Source organism: Schistocerca nitens, chromosome 1, assembly GCF_023898315.1.
Source record: "Schistocerca nitens isolate TAMUIC-IGC-003100 chromosome 1, iqSchNite1.1, whole genome shotgun sequence".
In the NCBI taxonomy this organism is placed as follows: Eukaryota; Metazoa; Arthropoda; class Insecta; order Orthoptera; family Acrididae; genus Schistocerca; species Schistocerca nitens.
This window is the reverse complement of record NC_064614.1, coordinates 125,378,296-125,403,207: the sequence shown is the minus strand read 5'-3', so window position 1 is coordinate 125,403,207 and position 24,912 is coordinate 125,378,296. Positions and strand designations below refer to the sequence as shown.

The following is a 24,912-nucleotide window of genomic DNA, read 5'->3' as shown; positions in this document are numbered from 1 at the left end:
CAAAATGGAACCTTGTAATTAGTTCCCAGTTAGATGATGCTTGATACATGTCTCTTTCCTAATAACACCCTTTGTTTCCTGCCAGAGATGTAAGATTTGAACCATTTTGCAGCATTTCCTGTTACAATATAATATTCTAATTTACTTAAAAGGATATTGTGATTTACACAGTCAAATGCCTTTGACAGATCACAAAATATACCAGTTGCCTGCAATTTTTTGTCTAATGAATTAAGCACATTTTCACTGAAAGTGTAGGTAGCCTTCTCAATATCAGAACCCTTCAGAAATCCAAACTGTGACTTTGACAGTATGTTATGTGAGATAAGATGGTTATAAAGACGACTGTACATTACTTTTTCGAAAATTTTGAGAATGCTGGCAACAGTGAAATTGGACGGAAATTTGATGCTATTTCTTTATCTCCCTTCTTAAACAGTGGCTAACTTCAGCATATTTCAGCCATTCAGGAAATATTCCACTGATAAACGACAGATTATACAGATAGCTTAACATGTTACTTAACTCAGAATCACATTCTTTAATTAACTTTGTTGATATTTCATGATGTTTTTTTTATTTTAAAGCTTTTATGATGGACATTATTTCTGCTGGGGTAGTGAGGGTCAAATTCATACTATGGAAGTTACTGAAATGTTTGATCTGAGGTATTCCATTGCTGCATCTATCGAACCCGACAACCCCATCTTTTCAGTAACAGTTATAAAATGTTTGTTAAAAAGTTCTGCAACACTATACACATCTGTCACCAATGTATCATTTACTCTTAATGCTATTTGTTCCTCTTCTTGTCTGGTTCTACCGGTCTCCTCCTTCACTATATCCCATATTGTCTTTATTTTGTTATCTGACTATCGTTTCCTTGTAATATATTTGCTTTGACATCCGTATTACAGTCTTTAATATTTTGCAGTATTTCTTATAATGTGCTATAGCATAATATTGGAAATGTTTCGGATTGACAGATAAAGTTTTCTTTTTATTTTACAAGATACCCCTATTGCTCGAGTAATCCATGGCTTCTTTGTAGACTTTGCTCTAACCTTGGTAAGTTTTGGGGGAAAGCAGTGTTCGAATAAGGTAAGCACTTTATTAGCAGAAGTGTTACATTTTTCATTCATGCCATGAGCACTGTAAACATCAGTCCAGTGATTTTCTCTGAGGAGTGTCCTAAAATAATCAATTTTTGGCTTACTGATTACCCTCTTGAGCTCAGATTTAACAGATTTTATATCCTGTTCAGTATCAACATCTAACAGAAGGAACTGCATGTCATGGTCTGAGAGGCCATTGACTATTGGTTTTGTAATATAATTTTGTTCATTGGACTTTTCTATAAAGATATTATCAATGGCTGTTTGTGAGCAAGTGGCTACCCTAGTGGGGAACTTTACCGTGGGAATTAAGTTGAATGTTAGTGTTACTAATTCAGATAAGTTCTTATTGGGAGAGTCTTTAAGACTGTAGCAACGTGTGCTATCGGAATTTTTACAGTAATGTACATTACCTTTCTTGCGGCGCCTGCCACTGAAGTTGATTGAGCGTTTCCGTCACGCTTTCGCTCCTTATTAAATGAACCTGCAACGGAACGTCCGTCTGTAAAATTTGCGCTGTCGACGGGACGTTAAACTCTTAATCTCCCTCTCTCCCTGTAATGAAATGTGTTGCCCATCTTTGGCTCTTCTCTGTTTCCTGTGTCAGCCCTACCTGGTACAGATCACAGACGTATGAGCAGTATTCAAGTATGGTCGAACAACGGTTTTCTAACCAACCTTCTTTCCGTGTGTGGACTACACTTCCTGAAGACTATTCTAATAAGTCTGTATTGCGTCAGGCTTACATGCGAATAGTTTTATGTGGTCGTTCTACTTTAAGTTACTCTGTATGCGTGCTGCCAGATCTTAACAGATGTGACAGTTTCCAGTGACTGTCTGCAGTCGTGTAATTTTGCAGTAATAGATGTTTTTGCAATACATTACATTTGATTGTGTTGAGGGTGAAATGGCAAACCGTGCACCAGGTGTCGAGCTTCTGCAGGACCTCATGCACTTCGGTGCAGTGTTGCAGTGTTGGAACATCCCTCTATTACAGCGTCAACCACCATCTGCGAAAAGCCTTATGGAAATTTCGACGTCATCCAGTAAGTCATAAGTACCACTGGAGTTTTACAGGACATCTGCAGGAAAACTGCAGGACGTACAGAAAATGGACACACAAAGTGGAAAGGGCATCTCCCCAAGTTTGTATCTCTCACATTACAGGTGTTCAATCTCGAGGCGCGAACTTTTTTCGATGCGACAGTACGGAGTGTTGCGACACGCCTGGCTCCTTGTGTATCTGTGTCAGGGCCCGTGTTCCGGATCGAGATAAAGGAGATGCCCTGTCCGCTCGTATGACGTGTCATTTTCTGCATTCCATAGTTTTCGCCCAGTCGTCTTCGTGTATAATGAAGATGGCCAATACCGGTTCCTGCCTCCATGCCCCCCGGCACACTAAGGACGTCGATAACGACATTCATTGTCGAAGCATCCTCTCTCTAGCAAGCTCAAGTTTAACACTTAGCCTATCATTAGGTGATGTTTAATATCTTCTCTGTTAGTAACTATACATTTTATTATAACGAAATTTTATGACTTTTACTGATTTGTCAAATTAGTGACAATTTTGCAAATTGGTTTTGTGTTAAAGTGTTGGGTGTAAGTTTCCTCCAGTACGGGCCTTGTAGGCCCGTGCGGTAAGAAGCAGTTTTTCAGCAACCAGGTGTGTCTCGCCTTGTAGACTCGCACTGTTCTTTCACTGTTCACAGTCCTTGTGATAAGCACATGTTTATTTTGGTACACTATTTCATAACATTTGTCTGTCCTACAAACTGAAAATGTTACGGGGAAGAGGACTATCAGTTGAGGAGGTAAGGAAATTGTTGGAGCAGTCTTCTGGTTCTGAAAACCCACCTAGTGAAAGTGAATCTTCCAGTGATGACGATGAGGTAGATATCACGGAAAACTCAGGACTACACGATGGTGATGATCATGAAGAATCCTTTTACGAAGAGGGAGAACAATAATTTAGTGCAAATTCTGTTGACTTGTTTTCCCGTAATGGGAATGAAATATGGCCACAGCTCCCCATGATGGAATTTCTGGTAGCAGAGCAAAAATGATGTATCGAAAGAAGACCAGAGACCTACAAGTTATTCGATTAGGAACTGTGATAATTAAGAATACTGTTTTATGTTGTTCTTTCGTGTACGCCTCATTGACGAAGTGTGTATGTAGAGCAACAAGGAATGTCTAATCGTTTACAATGACTGGGTGGATATAGAAATGCATGAAATGATAAAGTTCCTTGGTGTTCTGATCCTGACTGGAGTTTACAAGTCAAGAAATGAAGATATCAGTTAGATCTGGAGCGTTGAGAATGGCCGACCACTGTTCAGTGAAATCACGTCTCGCAACTGCTTTCATGGTGTGTGAAACTGTTGAGCTTTGACAGTGCCTCAGTACAGCAGCCCGACGTGAACATAGGTCAAATGACTGACTGGAACCAATCGGAGAAGTTTGTGAGATATGGGAAATTACTTGTACGGATGCCTACATCCAGGATGGTGCATGACCGTGAATGAACAGTTGGTCACATTTCGAGGTAGCTGTCCGTTTCGACAATATATCCCATCAAACCCTGGTAGATATGGAATAAAGTTCTGGACAATTTGTGAGAGTGCAGCAAACTACTGCTTTGTATTTGGAGGAGGAGAAAGAAACCAGAGCAGTGCCACTTGAAGAGAATGTTGTGAAAACTCTGATGACTGAACTTGAAAAGTCTGGACGTAATATCGCATGTGACGATTTTTTTTCTGTTTTGGTATCTCTCGATTTAGCTCATTATTTGCTGTCAAAAGATCCGGCACAAGTCGGTACTACCCGAAAAAAGGAAAGGTAAATTGCATGCCGATCTTATTATACCCAAAGGACATGAAGTATACTCTACGTTATTTGGTTTTCAACCAGATGAATGATAGCCTCTTACGTTCCTAACAAAGACACAGTTGTTACCGTCCTTAGCTCTCTTCATGACCAACCAATGGTGGCATCATCACAAGTAAACAAGGCTGAAGTTATGACGACATACAGTGTTACAAAGGGCGGCGTCGACACCAAGGACCAGAAGACGCGATGCTACGGTATGAAGAGAAAAACAAGTGGTTTTCGTCAACACGATTGATGTAAGTGTAATGAATGCATACCAGTAAAAAAAAAAAGAGACGACGGACTGTCATCATCAGTTTGGGAAAGCAACTAGCAGAGGTAGAGAAGTCAATGAATTCATTAGTAGCATCGGAAGGGCAGTGAAGCCACCAGCTAAGAAAAGGAGATGATGTGCATAATGTATGGAGAAGAAAGATAGAAAAAGTCAAATTACATCTTACAAGTGCACCAAACCTGTACGCTCGAAACATTCTTATATTGTCTGTAGACCCAGCGCAAATTTGCAATAAGAGTAAAAGCCACCAGTAAAAGTATAAAAATTGTGTTTTTTAATGTAAACTCTAAAGAAATAAAATTATTTTAAAAGTCTTCATAGCACAGAAATCATTCACAGCGTAAGTTGTCAAAATAGTGTCAACTTCAGTCAAACAACACAGGCCTGAAAGGCCCGACTGCTGGGCAACGCTGTACAGATTCTCCGGTAAGCGCAGGGTTAAAGTAATGTCAGTTCCGTGTTCTTTGTCAGAAGAGCAGGAAACCACATTGCAGACTATTTACTGAGCTGTTTGTAACGGGTTGTAAGAGCACTCTCTCTCTCTCTCTCTCTCTCTCTCTCTTTCTCTTTCTTTTTCCTTCTTGCTAACATACGATGAGGGGGAAAATCGCACCGGCAAGAAAAAGTTGTGAGACATGAACGAAAGTTGGTAAGCGAGTTACTACATCTGAAAGATATCTATTCAGATTTAGCGTCGGTCGTATACGAGTGGCGCTAGTTGCACCCCTGTGAGGATGTGAATCAGGTTTGATTTAAATACACGCTGTAACGATCGTAAGCGTCAGTTACCTTTGAGATTGAATGTGGTGAGTTGATGTCAGTCAAGAATGCCTTTAAGGCGATAAAGTAACCATTGTCAGCACCTCACAGAGTTTGAACCGGGTCGTGTAATAGGGCTACGAGAAACCAGGTGTCACATTTACGATACTGCAGAAAGGATTGGCAGGAATGTAGCCATTGCATATGATTGCTGGCAGTGGTGGTCATGAGAATGCACGGTCGCAAGAAAACGGGGACCCGACGGCCACGCGGCACTATCGAGACGGAAGATCATTGTGTTCGGAGTATGGCTCTGTCGCATCAAACTGCACCAGCAGCAGCAATTTAAGCAGCAGTTGGCACCACACTGACACAACGAACTGGTACAAATCGGTTACTTCAAGCACAGGTCCGAGCCAGATGCCCTGTAGCGTGCATTCTATCGACCCACCATTTATGACTTCAGTGGTGTCAACCTGAAACTCGGTGCAGGTCAGAAGGGAGGTCTGTTGTGTTTTGTGATGAAAGCTGTTTCTGCCTCGGTCCCAGTGATGGCCGTGTGTTGATTAGGAGCAGGCCAGTCGAGGGCCTGCATCCAACTTAGGAGCGTGCCAGGCACACTGGATTTACACCTGAAATTATGATACAGGATGCTATTTCTTATGACAGGAGGAGCACTCTCATGCGCTGTGACTTAAACAGGATAACGTTTGCCCACATACCGCTGTTGTAACCCAACAAACTCTACAGAGTCTCGGCTTGAGACCTTGGCCTGCCCGATCACCAGATTTGTCTCCAATCGAGCCCATATGGGACTCGTCGGACTACAACTACGTCATCCACAACCATCATTAACCGTCCCTGTATTGACCTATCAAGTGCAACAGGCAAGGAACTCCATCCCACAAACTGGCACCCGTCCTTGTACAACAAAGGCAAGCACGTTTGCATGCTTCCACTGAAAATTCTGGCGGTTACACCGGTTATTAATGTAGCAGCATTTCACATTTCCAGTGGCGTATCTCACACTTACATTGACCTGTGATCTTGCAGTGTTAATATGAGGCGTGTTTTTTAAGTAAGTACCGTTTTGAAATTAAAAAAAAAGACGTGATAAGATATCTCACCTTTATTTTTACATGAAAGCCTGTACCTTAATCTACGCACTGACGCCATTACAGTATGAGTCTTCCTTGTTTACGTTGTGTACTGAGTGTTTAAGATGCCTCCGATAGTCGTGAGTCCCGCCGACTGTGAAGTACGGGCTGTTATAAGATTTCTTAGTGCCAAAGGCCTAAAAGCGATCGATATTCATCGTGAGATCTGTGCAGTTTACGGAGAAAACATTATGGTAAGAAAGTGGGTGAGAGCATTTAAAGACGGCCGCACAAATGTGCATGATGAACAACGGAGTGGGCGTCCTTCGGTCGTTAATGAGAGTTTGGTGCAGGAAGTGGACAATAAGGTGAGAGAAAACAGACGCTTTACGATTTCCTCCTTGCGGGATGACTTTCCTAATGTTTCTCGTAGTGTTTTGTATGGCATTGTGACCGAGCACTTGAATTACCGAAAATTGTGCGCACGTTGGGTACCGAAAATGTTGACGGATGCCGGCCGGGGTGGCCGAGCGGTTCTAGGCGCTACAGTCTGGAACCGCGCAACTACTACGGTCGCAGGTTCGAATCCTGCCTCGGGTATGGATGTGTGTGATGTCCTTAGCTTAGTTAGATTTAAGTAGTTCTAAGTTCTAGGGGACTGATGACCTCAGATGTTAAGTGCCATAGTGCTCGGAGCAATTTGAAATTTTTTGTTGACGGATGTGGACAAAACCAAACGTTTAGATAGTGCATTGACTTTCCTTGAGCGGTACCACAACCACGGTGATGATTTCTTAAGCCAAATTGTTATGGGCGATGAAACATGGGTGGCCTACGTCACACCAGAATCAAAGTAACAGTCCATGGAAGTTAAGCAAGGGCATCGTTTTGCTGCAAGACAATGCCCGTCCGCATGTGGCGAATCAGACCAAAGATTTCATCACATATTTTCGATGGGAAACTCTATAATATCATCCACCGTACAGCCCCGTTCTTGCGCCCAGTGAATACCATCTGTTCCTGCACTTGAAGAAACACCTGGGCGGTCAGCGTCAACAAGACGATGACGAAGTCAAAACTGGTGATGCAGTGGTTAATAAGTCAGGCGGGAGACTTCTATGAGGAGGGTATTCAAAAACGTTATGACAAGTGCCTCTATATTGACGGAAATTATGTAGAAAAGTACATTAAGGTACAGGCTTTCATGTAAAAATATAATTGAGATATCTTAGCACGTCTTTTTTTAATTTCAAAACGGTACTTACTTAAAAAAAACACGCCTCGTATTAAGTATTTACCTAGACAGATATATTCCCGAAACTTCATTGCTCTACATTAATTATTTTTTGGTGTTCAGATTCCTTTTCTGTCAGTGTATTTTTGAAATTCTCATGTTGGCAAGTTTTATGTCTCTTTTTAACGAGATAATGCTTAGATTCTGCGAGACTGCTGATTTGCAGACCTCTTGTTGCTCTAACATTTTGCAGTACCTATGGAGGGAAACAGCTTCTAGGGATGTGGTTTCATAGTGCTGCATATTAAATGTGCACTCTTTGTAGAAATTGTTATTTAAAAAAAAAAAAATCGTCACGAGCCGTCGATCTCGTGTGTGTGTGTGTGTGTGTGTGTGTGTGTGTGTGTGTGTGTGTGTGTGTGTGTGTGTGTGTGTGTGTAGGGAGGGGGGAATGTTTCAACCACACGAAACTAATTTGTAGGAACAACACTGACTGGAACGAAAACATCAAGTTAGTTGTTACTGTGACCCAAAATTTATCTATCATATTGAAGCATGTTCATATTGTTTTATTACTCCTTCAAACGCACACAATTCCGCGAATATCACCAAAGTGCACAACAAATAAAACGTTTGTCTGCTGGCGCTCTATATGTAATTTATTGTCGTGTGGCCTACGTGCGGTTCTGTGTTTGTTTGTAAACTTAGACTGCTTAATCGGCTGTACCACGAGTATTTTCAGTTAAAAGCTATATTGGCTGTAAATCTATCGTAACTGATTCAGAAATACGAACATGTTTTACAAATACCGCTACCAGTAAAACAAATTACCCGCTTAAATGATTTAATTAGGAGCATGTTTCGAGGTGAGACCACATCATCAGACTACAGAAAGAGTACAAAAAATATTTAATGCAAGCGCAGATATTAATGGTTTGCCTTTGTATGTACTGTGGTCATCTTGTGGGGAAAGAAGTGAATAACCCAATAAGATTTCATGTCTCTTTGTATGATGGTCTTTTTTTTCTAACGAAAATTTTTTAAACAATGGCTCTGAGCACTATGGGACTTAACAGCTATGGCCATCAGTCCCCTAGAACTTAGAACTACTTAAACCTAACTAACCTAAGGACATCACACAACACCCAGTCATCACGAGGCAGAGAAAATCCCTGACCCCGCCGGGAATCGAACCCGGGAACCCGGGCGTGGGAAGCGAGAACGCTACCGCACGACCACAATCTGCGGACGAATTTTTTTTTTTTAAGTACTCACTCTGCTCTTGTAACACTGGACATATCATAAAAAGATATCCACGTTACAAGAACAAATTGAGCGATTACTTCAAAAATTTTTCGCGTGAACGAAAGATCGACATAGAGAGAGACATTGCCTCCGATTAAGTTATCCTCTTGTTTCTCCGCAGGTTGAGCGCAGCACGTACCATGAGTATATAAATAAATCTTCAATACCCATGTGCAATTGTGTCAAATGTTTTTTGTACTGCGTCTGTTATCTGGCGATGTCTAACCTCGAAACATGTTACTAATTAAGTAATTTAAGGAGTCAACAAATTTTGTGACTTGTAGCGGTATTTGTAAAACCTTTTTGCTCAAATATTTTGTTAGATCCTTGCTGACTATTCGTAACAGTTGGTAGACAACAGTAGTTGTTGAATCATGCACAAATCCTCTGTGTGGAAACACGACGAAAGTCATTTAATTGAATCCTTAGCCGATAAAATTAAACATCAAGAAGTGTGTGTGTGTGTGTGTGTGTGTGTGTGTGTGTGAGAGAGAGAGAGAGAGAGAGAGAGAGAGAGAGAGAGATATTCGACTCAGAAAGTAATGAAACGGCAATTATCGGTACGTCAGAGTGAGATATTAAGACTAAGTTGAACGGCGCTTCTTCCTACATGAGGTTTTCAAGAACAAGAAGTTACTGCTTACAGTATGGGCGCTATTATAGGGTATGACGATAGCAAGATTTCTAAGGAATGACGATTGTCCATATGCGAGAAGCTGTATTTGCACAGAGCAAGGTCTGCGTTGAAAGGGTGCTAGACTTGGGCAGAATTTTTTTGGATTTTCTTACCTTGTTAGGTTCAGTTGTTGCCTCAAGGTTCCTTCTCTTCCATCATCGAGCGGTAACTATCTTAACTTTTCCTGTGCGGGTGTTACGTCTAGGTGGCCGGATTACGTTATGCTACCTCAAGCAAAGGCAGAGGAATTTACGTATTCTGTACCATAAATCCGTGAGTAATTTGGTGGTGACTACAAAGTCAAACTTCCACAGTTCAGTCGTCGGTCAGTCTTAGGAGTTATTTCCGTCACTTATTGGTTCTGCAGAAGCTGTTCTGATTCTGCGCTTTATAAGGGACACAAGACTTTGGAAAAATCACGATGCCTTCATTGGATTTATCGACGTAGAAAGAGCGGTCATCAATGTAAAATGATGCATGATGGTCGTTAACTATATGGAAAGTCGGATAATACGGGTGTATGTACAAGAACCAAGAGGTAACATTAAGAAAGGAAGACAAGAACGAAGCGCTGTGGTCTTAAAAGATGTTTCTCCCTTACGGTTCAATCTGTTCATCGAAGAAGCATCGGCGGAAGTAAAAGAAAGGTTCAAGTGTAGGATTAAAACTCGATATGAAAGGATATAAATCATAAGATTCGCTAACGACGTTATCTTCAGTGAAAGTGAAGAAGAATTACAAGACATACTGAACGGAGTGAACAGTCGGATGAGCACACAATGTGGCTTGAGAGCCAACCGCGGGAAGGCGTGAACTGAACGGCTACTATGAGGAAAGAAGCCCGGAAGGTCAGTACTTGGAATAAGATAGTGAGAGAGCCCTAGACAGTTACTAATTCGTCAAATGCCCATATTTGTTGGGGAGCAATGTTGTATTGCAGACATAACGTAGTAATCTGTGGGGATATTGCTCCAAAGATTTGTTTGATACAGCTCTCCCGCTAGTCTACAGTAGAGCTGCAAGCCCTCAGAAAAAATAGAGCCATTCGCAGTACCAGCACAGCATGACCACGTTGGCTGATATTACAAGGGAAGATGAGTCAATCATCCAGACTGTTGCCCCTGCAACTAACGAAAAGACTGCTGTGCCCCCCCCCCCCCCAACTTTTTTTTTTTTTTTTTTTTTTTTTCGGGAGCTATGGGCTAGTGAGACCTCTTCATCATGCCCCTCAGTTGTGGTTGCACCTGAAGTACGACTATCCTTGACGTTGAGGGCACGGAAGCCAACCCACCTCGGGTAGATTCATCGGGGGGGGGGGGGGGGGGGAAGTGATACATCTAAATTGGTTGGCTACTCATTGACGTCACCACGACGCAGTTTGCACCCACCTGTTACGTATAAAGTACCAGCGTAGCATCAGTCGTCATCTGGTGATCACCGAGAAGATAGTCGAAATCCTGAGATAGCAATTAAACCTAGCGCGGCAAGAAAACATAAGTCAGTTTTATCCAAGTAGGCCTACCAGTAATGATTTATGAGAATTTTAGTACCAGAAAGACTGAAACTGGACTTCGTCCTTACTCGTCCGTCATTTACGAGTAACACAGCGAGGCGTGAAGGCCTTCGCTTGAAGCTCTTGAAAGCTTTTCCTTGTAAGGGATTGAGAAACGTCCTTAACAGTTCATTATGCACCTGAGTCTTGCAAAGTGCGAGTTTCGAGTCGCATTGCATTTGCCCTGTTCAGTCAGTGTTGGCTACTGGGAAAACTACCGCACAGAATACCTGTAGAGTCTTATGAAACATAACCACTGGTATACAATAATCGACTAAACTACGTGACGAGAGAAATACAAATGAGACTTTAAGTAACAAATGAAAATACAGTTATGTACATACACCCAGTCTACATACGGACTTAAAACCTCAATCGTGTGTCGTCTACGAATCAACATTTGTTTCCGCAAGCACCGATCGTGTGAAACTCAGAAGGCTTTGTTCGTTCATGAGAACTAGACGGCAGTAAGGAGCACGCGGTGCAGTCTTAATTCGTGGGTCCAGAAAGCGTGCGATTCAGTTCCGCGGCCTGATCTGGCAAACGAAGTAACTTGCATGTGGAATATCTGAACGTATACACGATTGCGTAGATGTCATGATAGCAGACAGAATCCAGTACGTTGTGAGACGCGAGGGTTATGTCTGGCATGCACAAGCGGAGTGTTTCTCACAAGGTGTCTATCTCTTTAACTAAAAAAATAACACGCGAGAGGAATATTTATTTAGGTTGGTGAACGTAAGCGACGTTACTCTTTCTGCGGACTTATGAATATAATTTAATTCGTTTGTGAGGCGGCGGATGCTTCTATCTTTACACGTGCGTCAGTTTTCTGTAAATGAAAGTTCAACCGCTCGGCAGGGCCTGTAAATTACTTAAATGAGAAACCAGAAGAAAGTCCTAAACATGTTGGTCGCACTGTACGGTCCACTTGTCGACATTCCAGCTCACCGTGCCTGAAAAATAAGTTCTTACTCAGACTAATGTTCATAATCGTAGCGTTTATTGGAAGACTGATAATTGTGAGTGCACACTTCGAATCTGTGTTGTGTAAATTATGGCGTCATCAAATTCGTCAGAGTTTATTGCCATCATAGTCCTAGTACGAGTGTACTTCTTAAATTTTCGGAGGTACGCTTTTCAAATTTTATAATTTCCTAAATTGCAATTTCTTGGACTTCATAACAAATCAGTGTGCTATTCACTGATTTAAACAAATTATTGTATTTACGTGAGTGAGGAAGTGAAGACGAAAATTAAGAGTTCATTTATTGTAATAATCGTATATATTCAAAAACGGAATGAAAATCTCCTCAAAGCTCCATTACCCGTTAATTACTTTTCTGAGAGATTCTTTAACTAATTCAAAAGACTGTTTAGCTCGCATAAAAGCCGAAAGTTCTAGCTCCTCTCGCCATAGAGATCTAAAATAGGGGCGACGCACAAACCATGTTTGACCGAATCGGACGAGGCATTTAGCTACTTTCAGGTTGCAAGAAAATTGATCGTCACAACGCCATCAACCCTCGCGAAGCTCGAAACACACACACACACACACACACACACACACACACACACAGAGAGAGAGAGAGAGAGAGAGAGAGAGAGAGAGAGAGAGAGAGAGAGAGCGACTCTGGCAGCTGAAGCCACACTACAAACGGAAGAGGTAGAGGTGATACAAAGAAGAGCTACGCCATTCGCCACGGATTTGTTCTGTCAGCGTAAGAGTGGCGGAGCCATGCCCTGCAAACTACTGCGACAGATGCTGGAAGAGTGGCGCTGCCGACCGCGAAAAGCCAGTGTCACAGTTGTCAGAGAGCCTACGTTGCAAAACGAGTCGAACGCGCTACTTACTCCAACACAAATGTCGTTTGGTGACGCCGCCGCTAAGAGAAAAGACATTTTGCGAGTAATACATGTAGTGTAAACAGAGCCGAGAGTCAGCACACCGGCAGTGTCCGAGAGTGGGGTAAAGATCTCAGGTAGTCGCTCTCTGGGAGTTTAGACCTCTCCTGTGGGCGGAAACCCTTCCTCTCGAGAGCTGCATGACAGCTCTCAGGCAAGAAAAACTGCTCCAGCATTGTCGGGAGAGCCGAAAGTACAGAGCGGCCATATTGCGTACCAGATTTGCGCCGTATTTCAGTTTGTACACTACCACATCTTGGCAATACATTTAGCCGTTCTCGTGCACACTTTAAATAAAAGTACCCATGAATTTGCGTGTTTTTGAGCCGTAATACGTGGTCATGGCAAGTTTCTTAGCGAAAATAATCGCCCGTTTTATCTTCTAAACGAACAGCACGAGCAGTTAGCATATTTGGAAAGGTTACTTAAATAATGCTGCGCATCAAGTAACGTATAAAGACATCAGAGCCATAGCATATAGAATTAACGAACTATAATAAAAAAATTGTTCACTGACAAGACTGGATCACACGTTAGTATGAAAATACGAATGATTATTGCGCTACCCACTATGCCACATCGGTACTAAAAAAGCCGCTCTGTGAACGTGTACCCACATTGTCGGGACAGTTGAGACCAATGTCGCGTTGGATACGCATTGAGACAGAATGTCAGCGATGTGTTGGAAAAAAAAGTGAAGAAGAAAGGTGCCAGGAAGTGGACTCAGGAGGAAGTTGTGCATTCAGTAAGTTATTGCGATGAAATACCAGCATTACTGAATGTGCAGTTACTGGACTACATGAACTGAGATTAGAAGCAAAGTTTGTTAGCTGACATGGCTACAGTTTTTAACACTTCCACAGAAGAAATTTATCAGAATATTCACAGTTCCAGGAATCAGGCAAATTAGTCTTATGACATACAGGGTGATTATAATTAAACTTTCAATTTGCTGTGCAAATAACGCCACTGGTCAGAATGACGTCAAATTGCAATGGAATATTATCGGAGAAGGGGAAAACGTATGGCAGAAGAAACATAAATAGTTAGAAAATGTGGCAATAGATGGCGCTATAAGCATCCCAATTTAATGGTGGTCGACTACAAATGACAAATGAATCTTACAACAATGCCTAAGATATACGTTTGACGTTAAACAAATTGTACCACTCAGAGTGTGCATGTGTGTACAGGTGTAATACTGTTAGTTACGTAAGCCCATCCACCACGGCAAGGTCATACATATCATATCGGATGGGAAAAACCGCTTTTTAATTGTTGTGAGTCCAGAAATCGCATGAAAAGCATCACTCACATCGGTTTTTAGTTGTCTCGAGGCCAAAAACCGCATACAAAGCATCAGTCACATTACTTTTTAATTTCATGAGGCAAAAAACCACATAAAAAGCATCAGTCAAAATCAAATCGAATTATTAATTTCCGTGTGGCTGGCGCAAAACATGTTCAATATGCTGTCTACCGTTTCCTGCAACAAGTTAAAATCGAGAAACAGCATGTTCCATAAGTGATCGAAGAGTTTCCGGGGTCAATTTCAGCATGTGTTGCGCAATGCGTGCCTTCAGTGCAGCTAGGTTTGCAATCGGCACACTGAACACATCTTTCAGATAGCCACATAACCAGAAGTCACACGGATTAAGATCAGGTGATCGGGACGGCCCGGCCAGGCTGTAGGGAAATGGCGGCTGACAATTTTATCATGGAGCTTCAGCAGCTGCTTAACTTGATTTACAATGTGCGGAGGTGCGCCATATTACATAAAAATGATCTCAACCACTCATTCACGCTGTTGGAGAACTGGAATTATGTGATTGTGCGAAAGACACTGATAGCGCTTACAAGTGACGGTACAGATAACAGGACCGGAAGCACCTGTCTCTTCTAAAAATTATGGCCCTATGATAAATGATGCCGTGAACCCGCACCACATAGTGACCTTTTCAGGATGAAGCAGTAGTGGTTGATTTGCGTGTGGATTTTCCGTTGCCCATATTCGACAATTCTGTGTATTGACATATCCTGTCAGATGGAAGTGGGCTTCGTCTGTCCACAAAATCTTCCACGGCCAATCATTGTCCACTTCCATGTGAGCAAGAAATTCCAAAGCAAAGGTCTCTCTTGCTGGCAGGTCAAGAGGGAGCAACTCGTGCACAAAGGTAATTTTGAATGGGTAGCAAAGAAGGATGTTTCAGCTCCTGAGAATTTTTCTTGGTCGTATGGCCGTGGTCCATGGAACTCTTCAATCCCTGACGTTTCGTCCAAGGCTACGTTGGACATCTTCGGAGGTGCTCCTGGTTGTGCTGAGTCTTGCCGTCACCGCCGAATTCGTCCAAATTCTTGGTACATGTGGCGCGTGGTCAGGCATGAAAGTGCTCCAAGTGGGAACTTTAGGTGGCCAAGCGTTTAGGAACTAAAAGGAATTTTGATATGGATCTGTCACCATGGGGAGCTTATCAATCGTCCCTGTGACAACGTGTTTACGAGCCAGGGTTTGGCTCAGCGGTAAAAGAACGAAATCGTGTTGAAAGTGTCGCGGGGTCGATTCTTCCCATCGACAAATATTTTTGTACTTCTTCAAAATCCGGTAAACTGACAACAGACTTCTACAGAAAATATTTAACTGATGTGATGAAGCCCTACGTGCAAGAGAATAAATGTCTACTGTTGACTGACTCGTGGGGAGGACAAACAAATCCACAAATATACGACGAACTGTTCCAAGATAAAGACGGGTTGCCATCGTGCCGTACCAAAATAATCCCCCCCCCCCCCCACTAGTGCAACCCTGGGATGCATATTTTTTCCGTCAGATAAAAAATCTAATAATGTCAAAACTGCACTTACCTCATGGAGAAAGAAGAAGAAATCACTTCCCGAGGCGCGCACTATCTCTGACGCAGAGAGTCTACCCCAGGAATTGGAACATCTGAGAACTGTATTTCGAAAAAATGGGTACTCAGAGTGGCAGATTCAACGTGCTCTCCGCCCACCCACTACAGCACAACCTGTGGAGATGGATGAAATCACGAGGGAGGAGGTAGGCACTGCGTTTATCCCATATACAGGCGCACTCTCGGGGAATATCGCCCGCATTTTGAAGAAACACCGGGTCGGAACTGTGTTTTGTCCTCCGAATAAAACTCGTACACTGGTGGGGAGCGCCAAAGATGGTTTGAGGAAGGCCGGCTTGTACCAGATTCCGTGTCAATGTGGCAAGTCGTATATTGGTCAGACGATGCGTACCGTCGAGGATCGATGCCGTGAACACCAGAGGCACACTCGACTGATGTATCCGAGCAAGTCGGCGGTCGCTGAACATTGTTTGTCGGAAAATCACGCTATGGAGTATGAACGCACGAGGATTCTGGTACAGACGTCGAGATACTGGGACAGCGTTGTTAGAGAGGCCATCGAAATTCACACCAATGACGACCTCATAAACCGTGACTGTGGCTATAATCTTAGCAAGGCTAGGGAACCAGCGATTGGGTTAATCAAGAGTAAATCGAGCAAATGTATAGTTGTGACGACCACGGCGGACAGAGCCATCACACCGACGTCATCTCAGACGCCGTCGCAATCTGTTCCACCGCGCGACCGTGGCGCGGGGCGCGGACGGCGGAGGGAGCGCGCCGCGGGCGGAGGGTATTTAAATCGGCTGCCGCCGCGACCGAACCCAGTTCCCCCTGAGCAGCCATAGTGTACGGATCTCCGTGCCGGCACGTTCACAGGAGCTCAGTCCGTCAGTTCACCTGATGATGGCGACATGTATGATCGCCGAAATATTGTGCCCGTTGGACACTGTAGACCGGCAGTACACCCGTGGATATTTTGATTATCAAATATGCCGGGAGAAACTCAAGAATTACACTTCCCGAGATGCTTGCATCAAACTACATTCCAATACACACCACCCGCTATCCTCGCACGTATTCGGCGACATGCAGCGTTACGCGTTGTTCGCCACTGGACTGTGCGATGAAAGAATCTGTTTTCAGAATGTCAATCAAGATTGTTTTTCTATGGAGGCATTAAAAAAACTGTCACTGCAAAAAGACGGCGTTTATAACGTGCGCAAGATAATGTCAAAATTATTGCTTCCCATTCCTTTGTTGAGTATCACTCCGGTACATGTAATTGATCAATTGCAAAAGAATGGAAGTATCGATTTACATACACGACGTTCCCGTGTACGCGTAACTACAATCCCTTTTTGAATGTTTCCAGTCCCGCATTTTATCCTCTGCCTGTACTTTTTGTGCTTACATAAATTAATAAAATAACCGATATGATGCTGCGGTTAATTGTGATGTCAGTAGTGTACGCATTGCCAAGGAGCACAAAAATATTTGCCCCTGGGCGGAGTCGAACCTGCGACCCTTTTAGTGCGAATCCGATCTCTTCCCGCCGAGTCAAACACCGTTTTCTAAACACACTGTCTCCGGGACAATCGATAAGGTACCCATAGTGATAGATCCGTATCACAATTCGTTTCATTTCCTACACGCTCTGCCATCTGGAGTTTCCACTTGGAGCACTTTCTTGTCTCACCTCGCCCTACATGTACCATGAATTTGGGCGAATTCGGCGATGACGAGTAGGCGTTCTCTCCTTGTCAGACATTCACGAAAGTACCAGCAAGGAACCACCAGACAATAACTACCAGCGACAATTTGCCCCAAGGGGAAACAAACCAAACAGTTTGACAAAAAAGAAAAAGAAATTCCTCGCATGTTACCCGATCCGTGCGGGTGCCTGCGGAGTGCAGTTGTAGGTTCTCTCTCTCTCTCTGCCGTTTAGCGCCGTGTTAATTAGTGAGTTAATGTAAATGTGCACTTCACTGCAGCAACAGAAATCGTCCATTTAATGGTACAATAAACACGCGTTTCGTCCTGTTTTGCGGTGGACTTCGCTCTGTAACGGTCCGCGCCCTGTTCATTACTGCAAAAAAAGTTGGGAGAGTAGTTTGGCAGAGTACATCCAGCCCGTTGGAATGAGACAGTCTTCTGCATCGTCAGCTGGTGGACACTATCTCGTGAATAGGCCTGTGGGCGGATTGCGTTTTTCAGAAGTGGAGAACATGGTTACTGGAGTTTTCGCATTGTTCGTTTAATGCAACTTAATTACTACCGTTTTTATAATTTTTTTCTTTACTACTACATATTTTATTATAGCCAAGTAGTGGTGTACAATTTCCTTTCACAGTAGGCTATTTGGAAATGGCCATAGGGTCGAAACTGGTGAAGTGTTAGTAAATTAAACACGACTGGAATAACTGCTTGGCTGCTCTTGTAAATAATTTATTTATTTAACGACCGGTTTCGGAGCCTAGAACTTAAACAATCGGGTTAATATATGTTAAATTATGTGTAACCTACGGCGAGGTGACAAAAGCCGTAGGATACCTCCTAATATCGCGTCGGCCCCCTTTCTGCCCGGCATACTGCAGCAACCCGACGTGGCGTAGACTCAGCAAGTCGTTGGAAGTACCCTGCAGAAATACTGAGCCATACTGTCTCTGTAGCCATCCATAATTGCGAAATTGTTTGCCGATGGCGATCGGGGTGGCCAGATTATTCCCTCAAATTGTCCGGAATGTTCTTCAAACCAATCGCGAACAGTTGTGGCCTGCTGACACAGTGCATTGTCACCCTTACAAATTCCATGCTTATTTGGGAACATGAAGTCAATGAATGGCTGCAGATGGCCTCCATGTAGCCAATTTCCAGTCAATTTTCCATGTAAATACAGCTAGCACAGAGCCTTGTTGACAGATTGGTTCCGTGGCTTCGTCGGATGTGCGCCACACTCGAACCGTATCAACAGCTCTTACCAACTGACGTCGAGACTCATCTGACCAGGTACCAGGTTTAAGTAGTTCTAAGTTCTAGGGGACTGATGACCTCAGCAGTTAAGTTCCATAGTGCTCAGAGCCATTTGAACCATTTCTACCTTCGATATGGCACAATAAAAAAGCCGCGTTTGATTTAGTTGCAATAGGGAAACACATCCCAGAAAATCGAAGTATTGGTTAGAAATAATAACGACTGTAAGGTGTTTACTTCAACCGAATAGGGAAGTAGAGCCAGTCGTGTAAGAAGTGCCTCGGTAAGACATTTTTGCTGAAAAGCAAGGAAAGAAATACATCCAAATCGACAGCAAGGTTAACAAAATAGAAAATGTAATACAAGAGCTAGTTCATAAAGTGTTCCTCACCATCTGAACATGCTGAAATTCTGCGAGCAGTGATTAAATATAACGCTGACCCACGGCACACACTAGAGTCAACCGTGCGCGGCCCCACTCTATCGCCTGTTGTGATTCTGAACGGCGCCGATACAGTGCAATTAGCGCCATGGGCCGTAAGGGTGGTGAGGCGACGCTGATCGAAAGGAACCTTATTCTGCGCTTACATAATGAGTGCAAATCTTCTTAAGTTATTGCTAAAGTAGTCGGCAGACCTAGATCGACAGTTCAGTCGATAATAGATCGATTTTGAGAAACAAAATCATTAAGAAACCAACCACGTACCGGACAACCTCACACTTTGACTGATGCAGACGTGAGATTTATCATGAGGGAAATGAAGAAGAAACCTAAGAGTCTAGGAGGAAGAACATATGTGGCAAGACAATCAGAAATACCTTCAAAACGTATGGGTATCACGGCCGGGTAGCGCGCAAGAAATTTTGGGTCAGTGAACAGAATCTAAAGAAACGTCTTCATTTTGCGATGGAACATAGATTCAAAAAGGAAGACTTTTGGAATTTTCTGATGAGAGCAAATGTAACGTATTCGGGTCGGATGGCTGGCGAATGGTGTGCGGAGATGTTGCCACGCAATCTTGTGCCGACGGTTAAACACAGTGGTGGCTCCCTGATGGTTTGGGGCTGTATGAGTGGTGCAAGTGTTGGAAAATTACATACCACAGAAGGTACAATGGATCACCATGTGTATCAACATTTTAAAGGACTACGTGAATCCTAACGCCGAAAAATTAGGTCTGCAAGGAAATTACATTTTTCAACAAGATATCGACCCAAAGCATACGGCTCTAAATGCAAGGCTATGGCTCCTGTACAGTACCCCAAAACAACTTAACACCCCTCCTCAGAGCCCAGACATTAATCCTATTGAACACCTTTGGCAAGTACTGGAAGATAGCCTGAGGAGAAGACACATTTCTAACAAGAGAGACCGAAAAGAAGCACTTCAAGACGAATGGGACAAAAATTCCAGCCTCTGACTGTAAAATTGGTCAAGTCGATGCCCAGACAACTACAAGAAGTAATAGCTGCAAAGGGAAACCGTACTAAATATTAATTTTTGCAATTGAAATCATATTTTCAGATTGTAACTTGAAAAAAAAAATGAGTGGACGAATACTTTTTGAAGTAGCCCTTGAATAAATTCTCCATTTTGTCAGATTTGTTATCGCTATAGATGTATTTCCTTGTCCATCAATGAAAATGACTTACCAAGGTTCGTTACATAAGACTGGATGTTCACATTTTATGTTCCCTTCCTTTCACGTGACATATACTTAGTTTATTAAGAAAATTACAACTAGACGAATACTTTCTGGACTCACTGTATATACAAACGCGACTCTGAATCAGGCGAAGAAGAAGGCTCAACAGGAAGAGACTTCGATTTCGCAAAATACATTCTAAGACAACAAAGAAACGAGTTAACCACGTTGATCACAAATTGATATTTATACAAGTATCGATGGAAAATTAAAAATTGTAAACTTTGGCAGCCAGTGGACGCTGCAGCTGACTGGGATAGTTAACAGACGACCTGTCGATACCAGGGCATAAATTCTTCACGAATTTCATTCCGTGTGCTCATTTGGACAGTAACTATGCCTCACAGAAGGGCGCATGAGCAATATACGCAGATGTCAGCATTACAGAGAGGACGTGTAGTTGGCCTCAAAGAAGCCAATTGAAGTAATCGGCGAATCACCCGACATTTCAACAGGAGCGATGCCATTATTCGACGATGTTAGCAGGAACCGCTGAACCCTGGCCGAACACAGCGTCAAGAAGGAAACGGTCGACCTCAGAGACGACAGAACATGAGGATCCCGGGGAATCATCATCATCATCATCATCATCATCATTGATGCAACGCGCAACTGGTGCATCAGTGACTGCAAGGACCATTAGTAGGCAACACACGCTTCTAATTGGGCCCCGATCACCAGCGAAGTGGTGTCTGAAGACGCCCCTAACAGAGGTTGGATAGCCAGCTGACCGTTCCCCGCCGTACGCCCCGACAACCAGGACTGATGGTCTGGGTTGGAGTTTCATTTCATAGCTGGATCCCTTTACTTTGTCATCGCCGGCACCCTTACTGCACAGCGGCACGTTAACGATATTTCACACCCCGTTTTGTTGCTCTTCATGGCAAGCCATCCTGGGCTTTAATTTCAGCATGATAATGGCCGCTCGCACACGGCGACAGTTTCTGCTGCTTGTCTTCATCGTTGCCGAACCCTGCGTTGGCCAGTAAGGTCGCTGGATTTCTCCCCTGATGAGACCTTCTGAAGCATTGTGGGCAGGACCTGTTAATCGGGCGCGGTGGTATTATGAAGTAAAGTACGAGGATCACTCCAAAAGAAATGCACACTATTTTTGTAAAAATACATTTTTAATTCTGCATGCGTGAAAGTTTTACAGTGTGTAGATACATCCTTCCCGCTTGTTTTCAAACCCAGTTCAAGCTGTTCCCGTGAGTGGCGCCGTCGCAGCATATCTTCAAGATGGCTGCTACACTTGACGTTCGTCTGAAGCAACGTGCTGTCATAGAATTCCTGTGCTGTGAAAACGAGACAGTGGGAAACATCCACAAGAGGTTGAAAAAGGTGTATGGAGATGCTGCTGTCGATTGCAGTACAGTTAGTCGGTGGGCAAGCAGGTTATGTGATGAAAGCGGGCACGGGAATATTGAGGATTGTCTTCGCAGCAGCAGGCCTTGTACTGCACACTCTCCAGACAATGTGCAGACATTTAACGAATTGGTAACTGCTAACAGATGCATCACAGTGAACGAATTGTCACGCTACGTTGGGATAGGGGATGGAAGTGTTTGCAGAATATCGAAAGTGTTGGCGTTAAGAAAGGTTTGTGCCAGGTGGGTTCCCAGGATGTTGACAGTGGCTCACAACAAACTGTATGCAACAAACTTTTGGAACAGTACGAGAATGGTGGAGACGAATTTCTTGGAAGAATTGTGACAGGTGATGAAACATGGCTCCATTTTTTACCGGAGACGAAGAGGCAATCAATGGAGTGGCATCATGCAAATTCACCCAAGGAAAGAAAAAAAAAGAAAAATTCAAAACCACACCTTCTGCTGGAAAAGTTCTGGCTACGGTGTTTTTCGATTCCGAAGGACGCTTACTTGTGGGCATCATGCCAAGTGGAACCACCATAAATTCTGATGCATATGTGACGACACTGAAGAAACTTCAAGCTCAGCTGAGTCGTGTTCGACCACATCGGCAAAAGCAGGATGTTTTGCTGTTGCGTGACAATGCACGGCCACATGTCAGTCAAAAAACCGTGGAAGCGATCACAAAACTCGGATGGACAACACTGAAACACCCGCCTTACAGTCCTGACCTGGCTCCGTGTGACTATCATCTCTTTGGGAAACTGCAAAACTCTCTTCGTGGAACAAGGTTTGAAGATGACGACTCCCTTGTGCACGCTGCCGAACAGTGGTTCCAACAGGTTGGTCCAGAATTTTACCGTGCAGGTATACAGGCGCTGGTTCCAAGGTGGCGTAAGGCAGTTGAAAGGGATGGAAATTATGTGGAGAAATAAAAATGTTGTTCCTAAAGGATGTATCTACACACTGTAAAACTTTCAAACATGTAAAGTAAAAGATGGATTTTAAAGAAAATAGTAGTGTGCATTTCTTTTGGAGTGACCCTCGTACCACGTAAGAGCCTCCGCTTCTTCTAGCTGCCTGCAAGTTTCGTAATTCTGACGATGGGAGTAGTAAATCTACCGTCGATATTTATTGGTCACATATGTCACTGGACGCAGTTCACAGGGCACCGCGAGTGTTGGCCACATAAATCAGTCCTGCACACCTGAGTGGTCACTCCACACAGACTCACAAGGGGAGGCCGCCAATTGTGAAATTCAGACTCGATTCATACTGCGCATAATAACAGCTCATGGTCAGAGGTGTAATGTGGCAAAGCACCAAGATGCACTTCTCAGCCGTTGTCGAGAAAATAGACAGTTAAAAGCTAAAAGAAACCGTTGCGGTGAAATACTCTCTACGATTAATAATTTCCTACAGCATCGTGGCGCAGCGGTAAGCGCTCGGGTTTGTAATCCGAAGGTCGCCGGATCGAATCTCGCGGCATGCAATTTTTTTTATTTTTTTGTAATTCAAATGTGTGTACACACACGCACACACACACACGCACACACACACACACACACACACGCACACACACACACACACACACATATATATATATATATATTTCCCGGCGATCAGTTGCAACAAATATGCATACAATAAGTTGTTGAAAGTCGTTTGTCTTGGAAAAATAATACTTGAAGTAAAACACAATATCACAAATAATATTCAAGTGGATACAATTTGTTGAAAAGTTCGGTATACACTCGCACGTAATTAACGATTAGTGACCAGAAGTAGCTGGAGTACCGCACGAACCAGAGTGATAGTTATCATAGAAACATGGAAAGCAGAAAACAGCACGACGTCGAGCGCATCTGATAAACGATGCGTTTTTACAAGAGCAATTGTTTTTTAAATTATTTGTTGGGAAACACACCTGATTGACATTCTGAAAAATTGTTCCATCGTTCGTCAGGTTTGATGCATACAACGCGTATCGTATCGGCAAAAATCGGAGAAGACAATTGGTGGACGATGGATTGGATTTTTATACAATCTTCTCTGGAGTTGATGTCACGGTTTCGCTCTATTAAAAAAGCACAATTTTGAAGGCGCTTGATCAAATTTTTTACCTGCCGGTAAAAATACACGTCACACGGTTGGAAGAGAGGAGTGCACTTTGGAGGAATGACTTTTATAGCGCACGTTGGTGACTTATCTTTCTGGAACATCTCATCGTATAATGCCGGGTTCGTTTGCCAACACCAAGAGTCGACCAGAAGGAGAAATTCTTTCTTTTGTACATATGGTTGCAAAGCATTACGCAAGAAGTCCATGAACAAACCCGTTGTTAGTTTACCAGATTTGGTATACTTCTTGGCGTACTCGTCGACTGTCTTCTGCGCTCTGGGTCCAAACGTACCTGTGGGCTCTTGGAGGCATACGAAAACAAGTGGCAAGACTCGTCCAGACATCGTGATTGAATATTGTGCCGTATACGAATGCGTCACCTTGTTCATGTCGTGTCGTGTTACCAGGACAGCCTTTGTGTGTGTGTGTGTGTGTGTGTGTGTGTGTGTGTGTGTGTGTGTGTACATTTGTATTTCAAAAAACAAATAATAAAAAAAAGTTGGAGGGCGCGAGATTCGATCCGGCGACCTTCGGATTACGAACCCGAGCGCTTACCGCTGCGCCACGACGTTGTAGGAAATTATTAATCGCAGAGAGTATTTCTCCGCAGCGGTTTCTTTTAACTGCGTATTTTCTCGACAACGGCTGAGAAGTGCATCTTGGTGCTTTGCCACATTACACCTCTGGCCATGAGCTGTTATGCGCAGTATGAATCGAATCTGAATTTCACAATTGGCGGCCTCCCCTTGTCAGATATTTTCGCTCCGCGCCGGGCAGAGAGAACGCCGCTTCACGCCGCGCAACACCTGTTGGATTGACGCAGGCCGCGGCGCGCCACGCAGGCTGCGGCGAGTTGAGCTGAGCTGCCGGGTCGATGCGGTCAGGTGCGCTGCCAAGTCGGCACGCCACGCCACGGCGAGCTGGCAGGTATAAATAAATGCATCTGGCGAGGCGGCGACGCGGCCGTCTGCCGACTCTTTGCACTGCTGGGGGGACTGCCTGGCACGCTTTCAGCTCGCCTGCGCGCCACCACTCTGAGGGAACACCAAGCCTAGTATGATGC

General features: G+C 43.6%; 1 protein-coding gene across 1 annotated transcript in view; it reads left to right on the top strand.

Moving 5' to 3' along the window:
• LOC126242655 (mitogen-activated protein kinase 1) overlaps nucleotides 1–24,912 on the top strand; it is a 384,067-nt gene that overhangs the window by 130,473 nt on the left and 228,682 nt on the right. The window lies entirely within an intron of this gene.